The sequence below is a fragment of the Anas platyrhynchos genome, chromosome 3 (assembly GCF_047663525.1).
Source record: "Anas platyrhynchos isolate ZD024472 breed Pekin duck chromosome 3, IASCAAS_PekinDuck_T2T, whole genome shotgun sequence".
NCBI lineage: Eukaryota > Metazoa > Chordata > Aves > Anseriformes > Anatidae > Anas > Anas platyrhynchos.
Genome location: NC_092589.1, coordinates 71,821,266 through 71,844,173, shown reverse-complemented (window position 1 = coordinate 71,844,173; position 22,908 = coordinate 71,821,266). Strand labels below are relative to the sequence as shown.

The 22,908-nt window shown below is 38.6% G+C and overlaps 1 long non-coding RNA gene across 10 annotated transcripts in view; it reads left to right on the top strand.

Moving 5' to 3' along the window:
* The window catches only part of LOC110351781 (uncharacterized), an 82,682-nt gene that overhangs the window by 11,923 nt on the left and 47,851 nt on the right, over positions 1–22,908 (top strand). The window lies entirely within an intron of this gene.

Here is a 22,908-nt window from a genome sequence, read left to right as displayed (position 1 = left end):
GGACCAACAGAGTCTGATAAAGTGCCTGAAGTTCAGTAGGCAGTTGTGTCCCTTGCTGACAGTGCTATGTTGGGCAAGTGCTGGGCTGACTTCTGGACCAAACTTTGGCCAAATAAATTTCTTTCTTTAATTTAATTTCTTTCTGTCATGAAAGAAATAAGTTCAGGACTTACTGTTTTCACTTATTATTTATTTTAATTAATCACAAAGGTGGCAACGAGATCATTTCTTTCTGCATCTCTGTCTTTATATTCTTCCTGGGGTAAATGCAGTAGAGTTGAGTAGACTCTCACCTTCTCTGAGGAATATTCATGGAAGAAAAACTGCAAGCTGTACAAAACAGATTTTATTTTCTTTTGTTTTTCTCCTACTCCGTTTTTACAGCTCCTTCTTTGCCCTCCTGTGCACCCCCTCACAGGTTTTCTGCTGGGGTTGTGCTTTTATGCCCATCTACACAGTCTTAGTTATGTCTGTATGTGCTAGGGCAACATACTCACAGAAATCTATGACAACAACTACAGGGTCTTTGGTAGTCTCTGGTGAGTTTTTGTCAAATATTTTTCAGTCTATTGGAATTGTTTAAAGCTATGTAACTTTTCTTCAAAGCCATCTACTTCATAGGATGCACCAGCCATTTCAGAACTCCCAGCATTCCTTAACCAGATGTTTCACAGGAAAATATTTTCTCAGCTGGATGGGAAATCAGGGAAGCTGCAGAAAGCAGTGGTGGGAATAATCAGCATCAACGAGACACTTATATTCTGATTTCATGTGGGAGAATAGCACAAAAATCTGAAATATGAATCTCCATCTTGCTCCTGATTTACCTTAATAAATTCCAGTTCCATCACAGCAAATGTAAATTGACAAACATGGACTAGACAGAGTGTAAAAATGTGGGACATATTCAGAAGTTATTACAGCCCATCCTGCTTCCAATCATACATTTGTTCTACTTCAGTGTGATAAATGAGTGTTCATTGCATGCTTGCAATATTTATGAATGTCAAAAAAATGTTGTTCCTGCTGCAAAGAATTTGTGGAACCGAATTACATCAGGCCTGAAATCATGACAGAGATGTGATTTGAATTGATTTTGAAAAGGAATTAAAAAAAAAAAAAAGGATAAATAATTTTGTCATTTGGTGTGGTTCCTGAGCTGTATCAATGTTAATGCCAATCTTATTTATTTACATATTCATATACTGGCTTTGCATATAGTGCATTTCTGTCTCTGAATTCTCTGTCCAAAAAGGTCATGCAAATTAGTACCACTTACCTGTGCATTTACAGAAAATTGTGAACTGAAGACTGGAATCCTTGAAAAAACAGAGAAATGTTGAGCAAAATCTTCAACAGCAAAACAGCACAGATTTTCCCTACAACATTCCCCCTACTGTCGTTTTAGAGGACAGGTTGCCTGAAGCTGGCCCCAGTGCAACAGTTTCCATGTAGTTCCAAGGGAGGCAAAGAAAGGTGGCTTTTGTAGCTAGGAACACCTCTTAAAGCTGACTTTCTTGTCACCACGTTACATGTCCCCTGTGTCAGTGTGGCTTCTAATAAAATTCTAAATAAAACATATTGATGAACTTGGAGAATTGTCCCAGCTTTTCCTGTTCAAAATATGCTGCTGTAAATCTGACTTCATCTCAGTAAGAGCTCAGGGATTAGCCTTGTCATGTGCTCAAGTTACATGTTTGGGGTAGAAATCAATATCTTCATCTCCTCTCCCTCCCCCGTATCAAAAAAGCAAAGCAAAATTAATCAAAGACTGTATTTCAACTATGTTTTCAGTTTTACTTCTGATGTTTCAACTCAGCATTGGAAACACAAGACCCAGCTAAGAAATGCAGGCTATCTATCACAGAAAGAAGTGGTGTTTCATGGGAAATCACTCCATCCTTTACTCTTGCAACAGCTTGCAACAGAAAAGGATGGCCTGGTGTATATGATCCATTGCTTTTGTCAGGGCTGCAGCAGTTATGAGTGTAGGTGTTCTTATGGTTATGACCTTTTGGTAGCTGGCTGATAATAAAATCTTGTAGGAGGAAATTGCCTGATTTTACAAGTGCCTTCAGTTACTGACTGAAGAGGTACACTGCCATTACAGAGCAGTTTTCTTCTAATGAAGATCTGAGAAAACATGTGCCCATGACTTCTGACTATTTTCAGATGACTCTAGAAACTGGAAAAAAAAAAAAAAGGTTTACCAAAACATTTTTTTTCCTGTTGTTCAGTACATTCTCTTCAAGATCTTCTAATAACACCCTGAAAAAAAAAGCATCAAAAATAGAACCCTTTCCAAAGTTGAGTTCCCCCAGGCCCATCTTGTTTCACCTGAGATCTCATGCTTTCCATGAGCAAGGCCAGATGCCCTTAGTATTTTAATTATCAGTGACTGACATGGTGTGTTATCTGGTACTGAGCCTTGAGCACTGTCTCTCTTTCCATTTGTACCTCCTGCTGCTAATGGTGGCAATATTTATAAGGGTATTTCCGATCTGACATTTTTTATGAATATGAATTCCAGCTGTGTTCTTGTCACTGTGGAGAGCCAAATGTGCTCCATTTATGTTCGTTGAGATCTTATGTCAGTTAAGGATGTTTCCTGTTTCTGTAAATAATGTTACCAAAGTCTGTGGGAGCATTAAGGTTTTGGACGTGATTGACCCATTCAGTACTCCCAGTTTGGCTTCCTGGTCTTTTGGCCTCTCAGCACATACCTTTGTTCTTTGCAGCAAATGCTTTCCTCAGGGTTAGACTCAGAATGTCATTTTGCCGGCTCCTTCCTCTTTGTGTCTGTGAAAATCCCTTTCATTGCTTCTCCCTTTGGCACCAGCCAGTGCTGCTCTCGGTCTGGAAAGCCAACGAGCGGTTCCTGTGCACACTGTAATCTTTTCCGAAGGCCTGGCGGTCGCCCTCCTTCCTCCACTCATCCCTGCGACATTGGCTCCAAAACAGGGCTCCCGGGAGCCCTTGCTGCTGGTTTGCAGGGAGCTGGCGGCTTGCTTCATTCAGCCTTGCTTCATTGTTTCCAGCTTTAAATTGCATTAGAAGAAGTCAAACTCCATTAACATTTTCCTAATATTACTTTCCTTCACACTTAATTGGTGTTGTTGCCAGGGGGATGTTATGCGATCCCCTTTGGGAAAGAAGGAGATCAGTGCTTTTCCAGTGGGGAGTGGAATGGGAGGGAAATGGGAGCAAATGCATGTCTGTGAGAGGGAGGGAGGGGATGGAAGAAGCTGGGCCAGGATCTGGGCTCCCTGATAAAGAAGGGAAAATGCACCTTTCAGTCTTTCTCCTCCTGGTAGCAGGTCTCTGTGTGGTGCTGGTGGGGATGGATATCTGTTCCATCCTGGAATAGTTCTGAAAGGAGGAAAGAGTGAAAAAGGATCTGTGTGCCTTCACGTACAAGCATGTACAAGGGGCCGTCCCTCTTCCTGTGAGCCTGGGACGTGGTGGTGTGATCATGCAGACACAGCTGCTGTCCTAGCTGCCCCGCACAGCTGGGACTGGAAAGGAATTTAATAGTATTCCCTCTATTTAAGAAGAAAAAGGCAGATTTCCTACAGATTCACAAAATTCAAAATATTTGCTGTGGCCATCTCTCTCTCTCTCTCTCTCTCTTTTTTTTTTTTTTTTTTTTTCTTTTCACATTTAGGATCTGATAAACTTTGACCTGATTTCCTCAGCTCTTCAGGGTCTCGGGCCAAACTCAGTTCAGTGTAAGCTGCAAGCCAAGGAAGGTGCCTGTGACTAAGCTTGGATCCAAGCCATGGTCACCCTTTTCCTATCCTGGTGCTTTAGCTAATTCCTTCCTGCAGACTGCCTGTGCCCGAGGTTCCCAGGCATTTGTCAAAGCTTTATTGAAGTTTCTTTTTGCATATGTAGACAGGAACTGCATGTAAACACTTTTTGCTGACAACTAAAGTTGTGAAATAGCTTTTCAATTACATTGTCTGTATTGGCTCTTTCCTAGGCCTTTTACTACATGTGATGCAGATCTTGGCAGCTGAGCAGTGACTGTATCAGTGTCCTCTGTGGGGTCTGTCTGTCTGTCTTCCTCCATAAATCCCCACCTGTCCCAGGCAGGGGTTTGTGGGACAAGGGAAGGATTTATTTTTCGCAGGCCACGGAAGAGCAGCTGGGTTATTTCTGTCTTGTTTGACAGCTCCACCCCCTTTCTTCAATCCCATACCCAGGGAGATTTCTCTGCAGGGAAGGAGAATGCTTTGAAACCCACCTTCCAGCTGACCTGCACAGAGAACTTTCCATGGGGCCTTTGGCAGGCTTTGATGGGAAGGAATATTTCACGTGGAGAAAGGACTAGGAAGCTGGGATGTTGTGCTGTCTTGAAGCCTTCTTGCTCTGTCTGTCAAACACTGAATATGGTATCAGAAGTGAGTTGGCTCTTGCAGGTTTCAAAATCAGAAACACTGAGCATTTCTAATCCTCTCCAGCAAAAAGCCCATTTAAAAACAAAGTGAGCAAGAAAACAAAAAATACCTCATCAAAGCAGATTGTTTGAACAACATATTATATTACTATCCCTGAGCAGATGGCACTGATGTGTTCGGTGAGTAGATGTACTCTAGTTCATGGTGGGGAGAAGTCAACAGCACATGGAGCTGGATGCTAGTGTCCCTGTCACTCTGTAGCGGTGGCTAAGAGTATAAGAGGTGTCTTTCTTGACCCTTTTAACCACCATGGACAGACATAGCAGAGTCTGTTCTTATGTTGTCCAGTTTTGGAGAGCTCTGCCTAGCTTCATCCCATCTTCTCCTCACGTAATCCCATGGCTGGAGCTGTTCACTGGAGAGAGGGGGCTCCTGCTGAGTGGCAGGTTAGGCAGTTCCTGGAGTCCACATCTCCCTGGGGGAAAATAGGGGAGCAGAAGCTGCCTGTGGACTGGCCTTCCTGTAGGTCACTCTGGATAAAGGATGCTATTCTAATGAGGTAAGTAGAATGAAGAAAGAAAGAAAGAAAGAAAGAAAGAAAGAAAGAAAGAAAGAAAGAAAGAAAGAAAGAACGAAAGAAAGAAAGAACGAAGGAAGGAAGGAAGGAAGGAAGGAAGGAAGGAAGGAAGGAAGGAAGGAAGGAAGGAAGGAAGGAAGGAAGGAAGGAAGGAAGGAAGGAAAACAAGCCAGAATCTTATATTTTTCAATTCAATACATTCCCTCTTTCAGGTTTCCAATTCAATACATATCCTCTTTCAAGAGTGTTTGGTCAAGTGTGCAGAGGTTAAGGGAGCTGTATATAAGCTGCTAAAACTAGTCCAAATACACTTTCAACCAGTAGTCAGAGAAGCATTTATTTAGTGAGTTTAAGCAAGAATTGGAGAAACAATGACTTAGTGTTTTGGTGACCTGACTCATGCAGTTAACAGGTTTTGAATCTGATTCATAATAGGTTAGTAACTGGAATGCAAAATGCAGGTGTTTGAACGAGAAATACTTTGACATCCCACGCTAACTCTGTCAAAAGTTGTTGGCAGATAAAGCAAATTGAAAGTTCATATCTAAACACAGAGCAGAAAGGGAGCAGTCTCAGAGATAATCCACTAGTAAAAATGACAGCACAGACTCCCCAGTAGCAGTATTAAGCAAAAACAAATGCAATACAACAAAGGAGAAGAAACCATCACAATACAGAAAAAGATCTCTGAGCACAATAGGAAAAAACATGAGAGCACCTATTCATTTACGTGATTGCAAGAAACTTAAGCAAAGCAGTGAAGATAAATCCTTGCCCATTGCTTGTTATTATTTGGCTTGGCAAAAATAGGATCTTATGCTGCTGATCTGGGTAAGTGCCACTGCATAAATAAGTTTTATCTGGACACATTTGGGATCTCTGGAAAGTAGAGGCATTGGAACAAAATTCTGGGGCTCATAGCAGTTGTGGGGTAGTATTAAGACTGCCAGAAAAAAGTGCTCAGTTTTGCAAAGAGCTGTATCAAAATGAATGACTTTAGTTGTAGGGACACATAGATGCTCTGACAGATGGGTTGCAGACATATCCTTTCCTGTCAGCTTAAAGACTTAGGGAAATAAATTTGAATAGAAATAAGAGGAAATTTTTATAAAGTGCCATTCATGAGACTCGTCTTGACATCCACTGGGCTGTCACTAAACCCAGAAAATATAGCAAAGTTCAAAACAGAAGATGTTAAAACTTTTTTGAAAGTGTCTAGATTTGTAAATAATCCGGGTGTTTGGATTGTGCAGAAAACTTTCGGTGTACATAGACAGAGGTGCAGCAAGGCCAGAGTTACCAGTCACTTCATGCATTAATAGTGTTGTGAATACAGCTCCTGGGCTAAAAGAATAAACTGAGGCTACTAGCTCCAGAAAGCTTTCTTCATGCACAAATGAAACTGCATCATAGCAGCTTTCTCCAAGAAAGAAGCTAACTTATCCAGAATGGCTTAGAGAAGGACAAGAAATGTAGGGATGCTCAAAAATTTTTACTATATATATATATATATATATATATATATATATATAAAAATTTCCTGTTGATGAATATCACTGTATGGAAACTGAAATATCTGCAACAACAGATTATCTTCTAAATCATTGTTGCAAAGACTGACACAGATAGAGGCTGAGCTAGTGGGAGAGAGACTTGGTGGTGGGTGTTGCCTACAGCAAGTGAATGCCACTCTGGGTTAGGTCTGCATTTCTTTCACCTTCTCATGTTTGTGACAAAAAAATGAGGAAGGACAGAGAATTTCAAGAAAAACAAGATTTCATAAGATAATTTAAAATCAAGGGATACCCTTTCATGGTTTTCTCTTTTCTGTCATTCTAAGTCTCACCAATTCTGGAGAAAATTGAGAGATGTATGTGTAAAAGAATAAATAATGCAGAAAAACTGCTTGATCACACTTCTGTGTTCACTGGGATGAAAAAGTATCCTGAGACTAGACTGGATGTATTCTGAAAAAGATGTGTTTGCTAGAAAACATACCACTGGTCAGCCATGAGTAGAAATACTCAGTTTGGTGAAAGCAGGTGGTCTCTTGCAGGAAGTTAAGAACAGTTTTTTTCACTGCATATCTCCAAAATATATTTTATTATAGGCTTATATGAGCCTGTAGTATATATGCATATATATATATGTATATCAAATGTACATATATTAATTGAAATTTGTAAATCAGAGCAGGGTTATTTTTTTTAATTGTTTTTCATGGACCTCACAGAAATAATCTAACAATTCTGAAGGGTCCAAGGACAGCTCTTTGAAGATCGCTACTGATGTTAAATCATGTGTACTCTATAGCCAATAAAATACAATAAAATGGTTAAAACTTAATTGCTTTTCAAAATTGACTAGACTAAATTTGTGAGAGATGCAAGAAGCAAATGGAACAATGGGGTTAATTATTCCTCAATGAGAAAACATTTTAAAACTTCCACACACATATATATATATATACACACATACATGTGTGTGGAATATATGTGTACAAGGGAAGTCCCATACAATGTTTCCTTTTAAGAAGCCAGTGAATAATAATGACCATATCTCTAGTTTTATCTCAGTCAGTTTATATTTTGCTTGAGTTTCACTGCACAAAAGCTGTTTGCTTCAGTAAAGGGTCAAGACTTGTTCTTAGGAGCTGAATAATTTATCCAGTGAATGTGCTCTGAAATCCTTATCTCTCCTGTATTAGACAACAGTTTGTATGTCTCCTTCAAAGCTGTTCCCTTACTGTTATATCTGCTGTTACCTGGGTACCAAGTGGGAAGGTGCCATGAGGCTCCATATTTACTGAAGGTAATTTAATACATGTTCTTGTAGGCTTACTAGGAAATATTGATATTTTATAATGAAATTATGGCCCTGTACCTATGCAATTCCCTGCTCTGATCTCTAGTATAATGCTGCTGATTTTCTTAGCCAAAAGTTGACCCACATCCATCTCCTCATTTAAAAGGCCTTTATGGATCCCAAATAGACATCATGTTAAATTATATCTCAAATCTATATCTAACAAGACCTTTAAAGAAAAGAAATACTATCCCATCAGTCACCATTGATGTGTTTTAATAAATTAGCTTTGCAGTTGCTGGAAAACTATGGCAAAGAAAATGTTTCCTTTCACTATCAAAGCTAAACAGAGAAATTTCCTTAAATGTCTCACCCTTCTTACCCTGATGATTTCTATATTTTATTTTATTTTATTTTAATTTTATTTTATTTTATTTTATTTTATTTTATTTTATTTTATTTTATTTTATTTTATTTTACTTATTTTTTTTGAGCTTCCAACCGGTCTGAACCATATTGTTCAATTCAGTGCTGTCTTTGTCTTTGTTTCTTTCTGCTGACCTGCAAGAAAACTGATACTGATTTAGGTCTGTTGCTTCGACATTCAGCTCAAATATCTAATGACCATTTGTCTGTTGCTCACTGCCATGTCTATCTCTCTTTATCTGAAAATGTTTATGTGCTTTAACTGAAACAGAAACAATCCAAGAGGGATCTCCAAATGCAGCATCAGTGAGCTACTTATTTCAACAGCAGAAACATGGAAATATAACATCACTCTACAATAAAATGCGATGAACTTTAGCTGTAATGAGAGAGCTATGAGGAGGTATTTTATTTCTGTAGCTGTTCCCATCGTAAATCCCATAATTCCCTCATCTGATGGCTGAAAAATGCTCAGGGAGGTGTTGTGTGTGCCCTAATCTATCACTGTGTCACCTCAGGCTCTCATAATGCAGCAAAGCTAATTATCATGTTCCCAGCAACACAGCATGATCTCACATTTATTTACTTGGAGGAAATATAAGTATGGTTTTCAAAACAAGATCCTTACATATATGCTACAGTATGAATTAACAAGGGATACAGGGGAAGGAGTGAGGAAGAAAAAGATTCCCTTTTTACAGTGTTTATAGTTCCCTAGATTATGCTGCAAACAGTCAATTTTCTCCCGTGCATTGTGTGACATTCTACATTTAGTGAGATGGCAGGATTGGATGTGCAAAGGCAAAGCAAATGCTGTGTTGTAGGAAAATGACCTCAAAGGGATCCTTTTTATGCCCTTTTGATAGCTTGGAGTGTTACGTGATCCTGACCAAATTAAATTTATATAGGACAACTGGCACTTCTTGAATAAACTGCCTTGATTTTGCTACTGAAAACATGTGTGAGCGTGTTCAGGCACACTAGTGCTCTCACAATTCATGGCATCCAGAAAGCTTTATTTAAAGTTCTCATTTTTATTTGTTTGATTTGGTAGAAGAAAAAGATCCAATCACAATGGAAGTTTGGTTATCTTTTCTGGTGTATTCCCAAGCAGGCTGAGCACAGCAGCCATGGCTCGTCACGCACCTCCCTGGCGGCTCTGCCATTCACATGAAACTTCTGTTTCATGTGTCCCAATAGAATTACATCAAACATGCTGTTCTCTGGGAGATAACACACTGATTCTAAAACATACCAGATTATAAATATCTACTGGTGCACAGAGGCTTTTTAGACAATAACAGAAAAATAACAGCTTGGTCACTATACCTCCCCCTCCACACAAAACTGAACTCCTGTTTTCTCAGTTCTCTGGGAGGAAGCCTTTTTAATGATAAATCAGAAATAACAGGACTGAAAGGATCAAGGCACTACGTGGATCCAGCCCCTTGCATTGAGGAGGGGAGGACCCTGTGGTACTCAGTTCATTGTGTGCCTCTGACCTTTTCTTAAAGCTACCAAGTGACTGCGCCATAACTACCTCATTAGTCAAAATGTTCCACCAACTTTACTGACAAAGAAGTTTTCCTAGGATGTGAGTGAGATGTATCTATTTTTCATCTCTAGCCTGCAGTGCGTTAATCTTGTGGAATCCAGCATGAGGATTTATTTTTCTCTCTGTGCTATTTCCTACCTCAGATAATTTGATGAGATCAGAACCAACTGAATGATAGATGCTCAAGAGAGGTGAGACTGGAAAGGTCACAAATGAGCTGGGCCCAACAGCACTGAACCTTATAAGGGGTCCCCATCTGATCCACTGAAGCTCGATGGCAAAATTTATGACTATTCCTTTTTTCCTTACTGCCATTCCTCACTCCCATTACAGCACCAGTTTTCCAGATGAGGAACAGAGAGCATGTCCCATGACCAGATAGGCACCACTACCCCTGCTGAGCTATTGGCTGACAAACACCCATCCAGGCCACTTGGTGAATAGGTGTCTTCCCAGTGTACGGCTCCATATGTCTTGGTTAGAAATAATCTGTGAATGATTCATGAACTGGGAAGAGTCTCAATTCATTGACTTTTCATTTCCCCCCACTGTTGGCATCACACTTCCGTTTATGAATATTTTGAAGCTTAGTAATTTTAGCCTAACATATGTATTCTATTTCCAATTTATATTTCCTAAAATAAAACTCACACATACTCTTTTAGTATATCAACAATATTTAGCACATCTATGACTTGGAATGAGTCATAGCAGGTAGAAACACATATGACAATACTTTTATGATAAAAGATGAGTGCATTTTTTATAAACACTGCTCCATTCAGTAAATTGACTTTCAACTACTCTTACTCTTTATAAAAAATGTGTGACATCTTTAAGCTTGAAAAGCATATTCAGGAACAGGGCTTCAGAGGAATCAAAAAAGGAGACATCGCCTCGGAACAGAGTCATTACCTGCACCTGAAAAAGTTGGTGGGACTAAACTTTTTCAAAAGTATCCTTTCTATCCTTTCTCTTTTTCTACAGTTTTCTTCATAGCAAATTTTTGGGGGGTGGAAGAAATAAAAATGTGTCAGATAACACCTCAGCTCTCTGTTGAATTCTTTCAATGTTGCATTCATTTGAGAACATGAATATAAGTTGTGAGTTGTGTTTGATAAATGTCACTGACATTCTGACATTTAATTTTTTTTTTTTTTTTTTAAATGGATTGGAGCAACTGTTCAGTTGTTAGGTAAGCTTTAATCTTTCCCTGTCATTTAGGACACTAAATTCCTTGTGCCAGTGACACCTGGGAGAGTCTATGGAGGGCTCTAATCTTTGGTGTTAGCTTTTCAGTTCAGTTTTACTTTGTTGAAAATGTCTGATTTTGAGCTTGCAGCCCCATTGCTTACCAGATGCCTTAGGTTTGACAAAGGACTTTAAAGTCTTTAAGACTCGCTCCAATTTGCAAGCAGGTTCATTTGCTTTGTTGAATCAGGTTCTGTGATTTTGTTTTTTAATCCCTATTTCCTAGTGATGGTGATAAATAATTATGGGGGCAGAATCATAGACAGACACTCCTAAGATCATGCAGACTCAACTGTATCCATGGAAAGTAAAATCTTTTATTGATAGTATTGATTTGATCTTTGGTTTGTCATTATTCCCCCTCTTATTCCTTGATAACAATAGATGTGATTAGTACCGTTTTTTTCTTTCTTTATGATTTCTTTATTAACAGCAGTGAAAAGGTACTTCAGACACAATATGAGGTCACAGAATTTAACTCTCTCTGAATATTAATGATTGAAATCATTAAAAGAAACAAACCTGACAAAAGAGACATCAATGTTTCTTTATAATTTTAAAAATACAAGAAAAAATACTGTGTCCACTCTATTTTAGTCAGCTAAACAACAAAAAGAAAATAATCAATCTGTCCTCTCAACCATAAAAAATGTTATAACTAGGAAAAACTAGAAGCCTGACACATTTGGCAATTAACACAGAGACATTAATCCAAAACCCATTGAATCTTTCTCCCATTACCACTAAAAAAGGGTGATATAGGTAAGTTTGAACAATATATTCCAAACATAATACGAACCTGAGAAATACCACTACTATCCAGACTTGGAAAAGTCTGTGCTCACTGCCTGAAAATTTATTATCCTTTTCTGATGGTGTTTCATTTCTTCCTGACTGAGCTGCCCATCAGCTCTCTGTAATTTACAATGTGATGTCAGACAAAGAAAACATGCATAAACACCACCATGCAACTCACAATTGTGCAGGTCTAGGGCAGTTTAAAGGGAGTTTCTTTCAGCCAAGAAGTTAATTGTTCCCCCCCTCTCTTGTGCAAGCCATTTCTGTACAGTTTGACAGCCTGAAATTCATCACAAAGTGAGGAAGGGCTGCTTCATTCAGATGAAGTAAAATACAGTTACATCTACTTGCATATGGCCCCAGAAAACTCTGTAACTCCTCTGAATTCTCCCTCATCTTACTGCTTACCCTAAAATACCCTCTGGAAATACTTGCTTCTACCTGTTGCCCACCTTAAATTGAGATGCCTCCACACCCTGAAGAACAAAACCAATGTACATTTGAAAAGACATGATGGTTTGAGACAGACAAACAGGTAATAACAAGTCTTTCCATTTTCTAGGATGCAAACAGAGTATAATTCTACCCCAAAGTGTGCAGTAATGTGGGCTCTCACTGGGAAGTTTGGACAACAAGTTAAAGGCATTTAGTCAAATTTAGTCAAATCTTCAACTAATATGGCTTTTCAAAGATGAGGTAAAAAGGATTTTGAATTTTGGAATAGACTTGGTAGTAAACTTAGAAGCTGATAAACTCTGGAAAAAAGGCTTGCATAGACCTTCTGCGAGTATTCCAAAATGCCTCTGCTAACTTAGCTGAGAAATGACTTTAATTTTTCAGTGTGTGGTCTTTGTTTCAGAGCAGGTGTGAAAGACACCTGTTTATGCCAAGTCAAGATATATTCCTCTTAGGAAAAAAGAAAGATTTACTCAGATTCAGCATGCTGCAGGCTATGTAAGAGCCTTTCATTACTTATGTAGTGCTGATATCCAGACAAAGAACAGATATTTTGTTGGATTGTGGTTGGACATATTGTATATTTAGATGTAGAGATAAGGCATTTCTTTGTGAATGTAGGTTGTATTCCTGGTAATAAATAACTCAGTTTAGTTTCTATTTCTAATTAATAATTATAGGATGTCTGTGCATGCATTTCTAGCCCTTCAGGAATGCAAACTAAATGATTCTTGAATTATACCTCTTCCAAGGGCATGTGTTCTCACTGTATGATCAGAATGAAAAAAAAAAAAAAAGGGAGATTTATATGTATCATCTTTAAAAAGATGATCAAATAGTGTGAAGGACATAGGCATGAATTTGGAAGGGAAGCAATATAGCTGTAAACCTGCAGTATAAAATTATCATTGACATTTCAGAATGAATAAAATCACTGCAGTTGTGTGCAGTAATCCATTCTGTACATTTTTGAAAGTACTGTTGATTAATGATGAGGAAATTTGAAGGGAATGAAGAATCCTCAGCTAAACTAAGTACTAAGAAAACAATCACAGGGAACATTAGTATAGCATTTTCTAGGGATCTGAATATCAATCAAAACATACAAAGGACAATAAAAATTATAGATCAATATAGAAATGAAATCTGGAAAATTATTTAGGTCTCTAATCACTGACTACTGGTCAGTTTTGGCACATTTCAGTTCTTCAGACACCTCATGGATCTTAATTTGGGTTTTTTGGTCACAGACAGGTCAGTATTGCTGTTTAGGGGAATCATTCTTGCTTCCGTCCCCTCAATTATTCCAGAGGGATGCTATGAAATTTTGCTTTCCTTGAACTGGCCCAGAGCAGCAGGTTTATCTGCCTTATTTGCCAATATCCTAGCCTCACCTTTACCTTTTTGACTTCAGTTCTCTCATTTCAGCATCTCATAGGATTTAGAAACAATTGGGAAATCAAAGAGCTTATGTCCTGCTAAAGTAGTCTAGGGCAGATGTCTAGGGCAAGCTTGAAGTTAGTTTAATGCATAACTGCCTGAATCTTTTTACTAACATAAAACAGAAATGTTCCAAAAAAAATAAAGTGATCATTCAAAAACAGTTGAGCTTCATCCTCTTTCTCTCTGTGATATACTGAGGTAATGGTTTCATACATATTCTTGGTGCAATGAACAACCTCATCCCTTCATGCAATGAACAACCTCATCCCTTCATGTTATTTCTTACTTCAGTTATCATTCTAACCTGTCTATTGGAATTCTAATTCTCTCAGCACTTTCCAAAACACTGTCTCAGTGAAGAATCAAGGTAGCAAAATAGTTTTATTTATTTTGTTCAGGTGAATGGAGATTTCCCTGAGAAGATTAATCTAGAACTTAATTCAAATGCTAAATTTTGCAGAAGCTTAAACTTTAAACCTCTCATGCAGACAACTCTATTTCCTAAGCAGTGAATTTTGTCTGTAGCTAAAATCTACTATAAATTCATGCAGACACTGAGAAGAAACACCCAGAAGCAAGTCTTCTTTGCTTTCTGAGCACTGTTGACTAGATGATTTTATTTTAGCCCATGGATTGGACACCAAAACTACTTCAGAAATCATACTTGCTATGTAACGCCTGTCAACTGGAGGCAGAACCAGAACTATGCTTGACAGGCTCAGGGCTGGCGCAGCACAGCTCCCACCAGGGAAGCATCTCTCCAGTCTGCTGTGTTTCTCCCCCTGTCATCTCCAGGGCTATTCTAACTCAAAAATATTTGTTCAACAACAGATGGAAATGAAGGTGAAGGGGAGGGTAAAGAGTCAAAAGAAGTTAAAAATATTATAATCCAACACAGAAGGATTGTGCTGCTAACATTAAGAGACAACACAATCTGAATAACAGAACCTGAGCAGCATTAGCACTGCCTGAAGGGGAATTCATTCTATCCTTCCCAGACATGCATAATGTACATGCCTGCTGATTTTTTAATTTGAATTTGTCATTTTCTCTCCCATGTTTTTGAAAGAGGAAGCAGTAATTATAAGGGTTTTTGTTTGGTTGTTTTTTGGTTTGGTTTGGTTTTGTTTTCCATGTAACTAATCCCATCACAACAGTTTAATAGCTTAACTTTTTATCTATTAGTTTTTCATGCAACAACATCATGCATGATGTTCTGTTGATGTAATTATAAATTTAAAATTTCTGTGCAAAGAGCTCAGGTAACTCTGTAAACTTTGAATCTGCTCCGATACCACGTGTTACTATTACCTTATCACTGATTAATTAATAATATTAGTAAGTCATACAAATATTTATGCTGCCATATGTTTGGTAACCTTCAGCTGAAGTGCACCATGTGTAAATATGTGTTATCTTCTGCTTCAGTCTCAAACAGGCAGACCTGCTTCAGTGGGTCAATGTATAGACACTATCCATGGCACAACTGTTTACTTCAGTGAAACAAGAGATTTAGTGAGAGCAGATGAGGTCATTTAGATACTGCTCCTTTGGCATAAGCATATGATGCCAAATGTTTTGAAAAGGTCTGCCAATATTTTTGCAAACATGAGGAGCAGTGTAAAAAATTAAAAGTTGTCTTTTCAAATGAAGTGGGCAGGATAAGAAATTTCTGAAATGTGGGGTCCAGAAGCCAGACAGATTTGCTCTATGAGCAACTTAACCACTTGGAGCTCTCCTCTGGTGTTTTTCAAATCCTTTGCTCTCATATGCTGTTCCATGAATGTTATGCAAAGGGAGCATTAGTCTTTGCTCTCTTGTAATGGAAGGTCTGTGCAGGGTGTTGTTGTGTTTGTAACAGAAGACAGGTAGAGGAAAGAAGTCTGGAATGATAGGATTTAGATACTTAAATACCTTAGGAGATCTGGGCTGAGTACTACAAGTTAAACTATAGACATTACTGTCACAGGCTCCAACTCCAAATGTCAGCTCCAGAAGAGGATTACATGAAGATTTCATCTATTAACTTCACTTTAACTTTGCTCTTTACTGTTCCTGCATCTGCTCAGTCACAGCAATGTATCCAGTGTTGCCTGGCATGGGGCTGAATTCTGTACTTGTCACTAATTATCTTCACAGGAGACAAAACAGAGCTTTCATTCTCCTTTTCAGACCACATGGACCTAACAGTTGCCGTAATAGTTAATAACCCCCTGACAGCTTGCCTATAGCATCAGCTTTTGTTGCACTTTTGCTACACAAGCATGCTCTTTTTGGTGACTTGATGGGTAAAAAGCAGCCTCTCCCTTTTGTTTCTCCCCTGTTGGGTTTGGCAGCTAGCTTCCACAGTAATGCTCATGGTGTCTTGGCTTGCCACCATACATTGCTTCCTGTCCTTCACCTCCCTGTCCTCTTGTAGCAATGTTAATCTGGTTTCCCTGCCTTGAATTTACATTTAGTTTTGCATAACAATTTAAAAATTAAAGAAAATTGGACCCCAAAAGTTTTTTTTTTTTTTTTTATGAGCTACAAAAGAACTCAGCCCCTTAAGAATTCAGATTTTTGCAATTTGGTGATCTTTATATTTGTGTTCCTAATGAAGTATGTATATAGAGACATGCAGGACTTTAAATATGGCGGTGCTTAGACTAAAGTCTTCATTTGGTTCTTTTCTCAGGAAACTCTCTGTCTTTCAAAAGACAATTCTATACATTATAAGAAAGCAGAATGTACTCATACCAGAGCTAACATGAACCATATGTGTAAAACCTTTCAGTGCAACACAGAGAGATGTTATCTCAGTCTAAAATATAAAATAGCTGTTTCAGTCTACGACTGTGCCTCAGCTAATAAGCCATGTTTCTCTGTGGAGAAAACTCCGGGGCAGAACTACACTGATGTGGCTAAAATACTTAAGGAACTGCTGACATGTCTTGGGATGTTTTGTAGCCTTGGATTTGGGAGTCTGTACTTTTATTTATTTTATTTTATTTTATTTTATTTTATTTTATTTTATTTTATTTTATTTTATTTTATTTTTTTGTGCAGGGTTGTACAGTGCATAAATAAATAAATAAGTAATCCTGAAGGGAACAAAAAGATAGATTGACTGATAGATAATGTTCACGCAGTAATTTTTAAGCAGTAACCTGATGCAATGTCATTTCTCATTTCTCAGTTAGACATGTATCAGCAAGCTTTAACCAGAATAAATCAATACAAATTTACTAATGGAAGTTATGGGTCTCTGCACTTCTAGCAGTTTTGTTTTTGCCTTTTTTTTTTTTTTTAAAATTTGCTGCTTTGTATATAGCTTTTTCTTCTATTCAAGATGAGCAGGTGCTGCAGGGAGCAATAGGCAACAGAGCAGGGGTTAGAAGTTGTATCTCACCTAGTTTTAAAGGTTATAGACTTGATCAGAGATATTGCAGCCTCCTCCATAGTCAGACTAGCAAACCCCAGAGAACGGTTGATGCCATCTACAGCAGACCTCCACTTGAGAGTAAGGTGAGGCATTGTCTCAAAAAAAAAAACAAAAACCAAACACCCGGAAAGTAACTTCAAGTTAGGTGTCTACCTTTAGACAGCCTAAATTAGTCAAGAGGAAGAGGACTCAGAGCATTCTTCCACCTGGGATAACTGCTCCAGTTGCTCCTGCTGGATGTTGTGGGCTACAGACACACACTCAAACACTTTTCTCAAGGGACTGGCTGAAGTCACAGCCCACTGACTTGCTCATTATAATACAGGTGCAGTGTGCTGTTCTCCTAGGATAAAGCTGCAGCAATTGTTTGTATTAATAGGGTTTTAAATTGCGTGAAGAGGCACAAAAGGTGTCTGGGAGCTGGAGATACAGAAATGAAAGAATGATGCAAATATAGTATCTAAAAATTAATGATTGAATTTTACTTCTTCTTGCAGTGGTCTTAGCTCCTTGGATGGAACAACAAAGAATGGGAGCGATTCTTTATTTCAGTCTGTAGTGGTTTTGGGATATTTGGGATCATACTTTAAGATATGTCTCAAAAGATGTTTTTGATTTATATCATGGAAACCTGTATGGGATGCTTTTCTCTTTTTTACCAGGATGATTCAATCAGATTTATCTGCTAAACAATGGATGCTTGTAGTTTTTGTATTTCCCTGCACTGGCATGTCTAATTTAAACAAAAGTAATTCCACATGGTGCCAGCATATTTCTAAAGTGGGAATGTGATGGAGAGAAAAACATTTCTGCACTTCCCACAGACAAAGGTGTTTGCACAAAAGACATCTGGAAGTGTGGTTCACCATATACTTGACTTATACAATCAGAAAGAGATTTGGAATATCTGATTCACCTTTAATTTATTGATTAATGGCAAAACAAGATGCTAATTTAATTTTTAAGGAATCGGAGATGTTCAGAGATTTTTAGAGTGCATTACTATATTCATCTGTTTCCTTTTATAACCAAAAATAAAAAGGCTGCCAGACACTGTAGTGTGATGTAATTTAGCTGGGATGTTATCTCATCTGACGTCTTGAAGCTGAAGTCATTTATTTAGACACTGGGAATTAACATTGAGCTAATCTCGTTTTCTTAATCCACTGCCCATTGACACAACCACATTATATGGATCGAGGTAATGTACACACAGGACACATTAGTGACACAGAACAAATTGATGTGAACTATAACTCTACATGTCAAATAGCACTCAACAAATAAGCATTTGCTATAAATATGCCAATTTCCATAATTTTATAATTCTAAAGAGTGATTCAAACACATTTCCCTGGACAGTACTTTCATGTTTTATCAAGTATACTTGTTTATACTTGAAGCATGATTTTCCATATATTTACAGAAGACTTTTTTTTCTGGTACTCTTAAGCAAAAATGGAAAAAAATAGAGACAATAAAAATAAACATAATTAAAATACTGTGGTCAAAATCACAGGTACTTATTAGATGTCTCTCTTTCTAACCAAGTTTCTATTTTCCATGCATTATCTGATAAAAGTTTTCAAAGAAAAGTATGGTAAAATAAAGTTTTTGAAAAAATCTGCTTTAAGGCTTGTCAGGTGATTAGCTTTGCTCCTATGTAATGTACTGAAAAAAATAGTGTGACAACTTTACTTAAATTAAGTTATTCACTGTGATATAAAAACATGAATTAATCAAAATTGAAGTGATGGAGATCATTACTACAGTGGAAATAGCAAGGAAAAAAGAAAAGACCTGATGTGAAAGAAAAGATTTGTTCCACAATGACAGAATAAAAAGAAGGTTTGAAAGCTAAACCTGTGATAATGGAGAGCTCTCCCTAGTTTTTTTTTTTTTTTTTTTTTTTTTTTTTTTTTCTTTTCCTTTCTGCTATCCAAGGAGATGCAGAACAGTGACTGTTGGTTGTCTAGGCATTGTGTATGACTGCAGGTGTCACGGTTCTCACTCTTTCTTTCTACATAATCATTCTCATAGGCAGCAGGAGCATGGCAATCCATTTGCAGTTACAGTGAAAGGGAGTTTCTGCTCAGACTCTGTCAGTCTGGTTTGGCTGGTGGAAGTAAAAGGGGAGAAGTACAGCTGTCTGTGTGTAATGATCCTGAGAATGAGGGACGGGTGGCAGGAGGACGTTTCCAGGCCCACATAAAGTTTTGGGAAACCTGGCTGTAACCAGATTTTGCAAAATTATGGTATAGTGGTCAGTTTTCTGAAACAATATTATTTCTATTCAAACCTAATATCTATCAGCATAGAAAAACAAACAAACAAAAAAACAAACATCTAATATTCTGACGTGATGGGTATGCTGAGTTTTATGGCCAAGATTAGCTTGGGACTAAATTGTGCCTCTATTAAGTCAAACAAGTTTAAATTATTTATTTTATTTTATTTTATTTTATTTTATTTTTTTTGGAGGACTGCATGATGGTTTCTGATAAGTTTTCTGGATTTTTATTTTTTTTTTTAAAGCACCTATACAATGCTGGAGTTGAGATGTTAGACTAGGTAGCACAGAATGTGTGGTAATTTGCTTGCTGGACTGGACAAGTCCTGAAAGTTTTGTGTGCTCTGGCAATTTGTAGGGAGTATTTGTGCAGTCTTCCCTTGAACTCCTGTTAACTTTGAGCATCCTTGGACAGAGGGATTCATTGCTCTGCTGTTCCTCTGTTTTTATTTTTCACTGATCCTACTAATGCAGTCAGATGTTCCCTAGTTCTTGAATTGGTTATGCCTGCTTGAATTTTGGTGTGAAATGTCCAAAACAGAGGATTACGCTCTTCTAGCAGTACTCCAGAGAGCTCCACACTGGCAGTGAGCCTTGCTTCAAGTGAGCTCATGGTTATCTCCACCCCTGTTCATGTGTGGAATGGACAAACAGGACAGGGAGAACAGGTGGAAGGGTTGCAAACTTTTACACTGAGGTGTAGTTTGTGTCCATGGCCCCATAATGATACAGCCCTCTTGTTTCCCTTGGCAGTGCTCATTCCTGCAAACAATTTTTCAGACATTTGTTTGGAAGATCAGTAGTCTGTTGATTACCATCTCTGCTTTTAACAGAATTTTCCAATGAGAGCTTTAGGGTGTTGCTTAAGAGTAGAAAAAAATACCTAGGTGAACCTTAAAGGTGAAAAAACATGAAGCAATTTTCAAGCTTTCTGCTGTTTCCCTTTAGGCTTCCTGATCTTTCTTGCACATCTGCCTGGTCACCTTGCCTGATGCTTTGGGTTTCTGCTCATTTTTCCTGGGTCATTCTCCTCCAGGGGAACCATTGACTCACTAAATCTTCTTGTCTTCCACATTTTTTCTGCAGCGTTTCCTTTCTTTCCCAAAATTTCCTATAAGGGATTATGATTTAGCACTGAAATTGTGACTGTGTGATATGAAAGTCCACATATAAATTAGATGTAAGGGTATTTCTGTTCCTGCAGATGTTTAGTTTGAAGGACAGGCTAGAAGGGTAACAGGATAAACATTTCCTTTGCATCATGTTAGCATGCAGCCATTTGAAGTATTTACTCTGTTAATAACTTCCATGTTCCTCATTAGTGCTACTAAAATATGAAGCTTCTGTAGGAACCACCTGCAATGGTCAGAGCCTACACCAGGTGGCAGTACTAGTATCCCATCGGTTCTGTTTCTTGGGTTACTGGTTTCCAGAAAATCTCCCTGTAAATTAATTGATTCATGTCAGAAGTGGGCAAGCTTGCAAACAAGTCCATCTGGTAAGCAGCTTACGATATTTCTATATAAATAAAGGAGATCATCCAACTTTTCCAGGGTCACTCCGCCCCTCAGATCACGAGAAAGTCTGTTTTTAATGCAGAAAAGTTCAGATCCGCACAGAGCTCCAAATGCATAGCTGAGCACATCCTGCTTTGCCAGACAATGATCTGCAACTGAAGACTTGGGGCAGGGTGAATCAGGCTTTGTACAAAACCAAGCATGGATTGTCTAGGCAATCTCTGCTAGAGTTCTCAAAGTCTTTTTCAGCTTTATGGAGATTTGGGCAAAACTTACTTCTTTTAGACTGAGTCTCAGATAATACAGTCTTAGGATGGGAGTGAACTGCATTTTAAGCTATATACCACCAGGAAAAAAAGCCATTTCCTCTTCTGTATGGGCCCGTTCTCATAAAATGCTTTAGCTATGTGCATAAAAAGTTCTCCATCAGAATCAGATATTGTTATTATAATCAATAGTCTGTGGAGAAAAATAAAACAAATATTCTGGTGCACTTTCTTCCATCTCTTTCAGTTATTTTTTGGATACCAAATCACTTTCCTCAGATGCTATTTTGTTTTTAACTTTTAAATTAATACACCAATTGAAAATTTTGCTTATCTTTAGGAAGATTGAGGCCTATGTTTCATCTAAAAATATCTTAAGTACATTGCAACCACCAGTGAGAACTCCCCTGCATTTGCTATTCTCATTGTACTCTCTTTCCTTGAAAAATAAGAAATCAGCCTTCCTGAGCAGGTCTCTCAAAGAATTTTTTTTTCCCCAGTGCCTAGTACAGTGCTGGCAGGCAGGTCTGAGCAGAGGGGAGTGAAAGGGGTGCAAGGGAAGCACGACACCTCAGGGGGTGACCTCTGGGGAGACATGCTCCCTAAGCAGCTCTGAGAATCCAGGCCCCATTCTGCTTTATGATCCCAAGCTCCAAAATGCAGCAGGTTAGGTGATCGCAGTTCTAGTCTGTAGTTGTGAAGAGAAGCTGTATGTGCAGGAGATACAGGGACATACAGATATGCAGGGCACGTAGGATGGGACTCAATGACATGAGTTTTACAGACACTACCCAAGCCTGGGGTTATCTGCTGGACTTGGTTTCCCTGAGCCTCCCCACTCATGGCTCCATCCGATCTGCTCTTCCGTGGGTATTCCAGGTTGGGGAAGGACACTGATATGGAGAGCAGATGCTACTCATGGACTGTTTAACTCCTGTCCTTGTGGATGGCCTCTTTGCTACACTGGGAATTAACAACAGGAAGGCCAAGCAGCTTGTAAATTGCCAAAACCCCTTCCCAGGGCTGTTTTTTTTTTTTTTTGCAGCTGCAAACCAAGGCAGCCAGCAGGAATATGGTTCCCAGAGGAGGTTCTTGGGAAAAAGACAGTGAGGAGGGACGTGCAGATGGGCCAGGGACAGTGTCGAGGCTCTGAGATTTGAGGACATGGTGCACTCTCCCGGATGCTTGTGCCTCCCACCTCCTGAGTGTGCTCCAAGGCTTTGTGCTGATGTGCTGATGTTCCTATCAACAGATCAGGCTTAGGGTAGAGACACGTAGGTATAAATAGGGTGCGCAGAAAAAGCCCTGAACCCTTGGAGCTATTTAGTCTCTGAACTCCTGCTGAAGTCAGTGAGATTCAAGCATTTACATCTTTGATGATTTGGGCATGAGGATTTCTACACTGAAGGATTGCTATATGAGTTGAAGTAGAACCCAAAACAAAACAGAAAGCTTTCATAACTGTTTTGAAAGATGGAGAGAAGAACAAATATTTAAAGATAATTTGGGGTGATCTTCAGACTTTAAGGCTTCTCAGTGGGTGCAGAGAAAATGTGAACCCTTGTAAGAACAGGCAGTTAATATAATTCTACTCACCAGAAAGGAACAGCCCAGGGCTTGGTAAGGGCAGGTACTGATGCCTTCATGTCAAGAGCCACCATGTTCACAGGAGAGGTTCTTACCAGCCCTCTCAGCATAGA